The sequence below is a fragment of the Monopterus albus genome, unplaced genomic scaffold (genome assembly GCF_001952655.1).
Source record: "Monopterus albus unplaced genomic scaffold, M_albus_1.0 scaffold83.1, whole genome shotgun sequence".
NCBI classification, from domain to species: Eukaryota; Metazoa; Chordata; class Actinopteri; order Synbranchiformes; family Synbranchidae; genus Monopterus; species Monopterus albus.
In genome coordinates, this window is record NW_018127963.1 from 597,603 (window position 1) to 598,236 (window position 634).

The following is a 634-nucleotide window of genomic DNA, read 5'->3' on the forward strand; positions in this document are numbered from 1 at the left end:
TGTTAGGATGGCTCGAACACAGAAGTGAGCGAGTCACAAAATTTAGACGGACCCAGGTGGCTTATTTCGGTGCAGACAGTGGAAGTTTATTTACAGTGATTATCAATGACAAGAAATGAACAGTGGAGAAATGCAGGGACCGGGTGTCGAGCTTCGGAGATGTACACAGTCAGTGATTGATATGAGGTGAAGATGACCGGGCTGCGGACACTGGGATACACTCCTGGGCTGGTCGGTAGGATGGTACTGAAGATAACAGAAATGCAAACATACGGTAAGTAGAGAACTGTGTATCGAACTGCAGGTTGTGATGGAGAAGAGTGTAGGAGGTCCGTGGTCCGAAGGAGCAACTAAGGTGATGAGGGATAAAGCCAAGCAGGTGGAGAGAAGGAGGCAAGACAAAACTAACATAGAGTCAAAGGAACGATGGGTAACAAACGAGTCTGAAAAATGCTGGAAAGAACTGGCAGGGGAATGCACGAAGAGCGGGTACTAAATAGGGAGAAACTAATCAGGTGCAGCTGGTGGTGATCTGGGGTTAAGAAACAGGTGTGAAGGAAAACGTGATCAGGGTAAGGGAGTGAAAACAGAGAGAGGGGAGTGAGAAAGTAGGTGCAGCCGGGCAAACCTGACA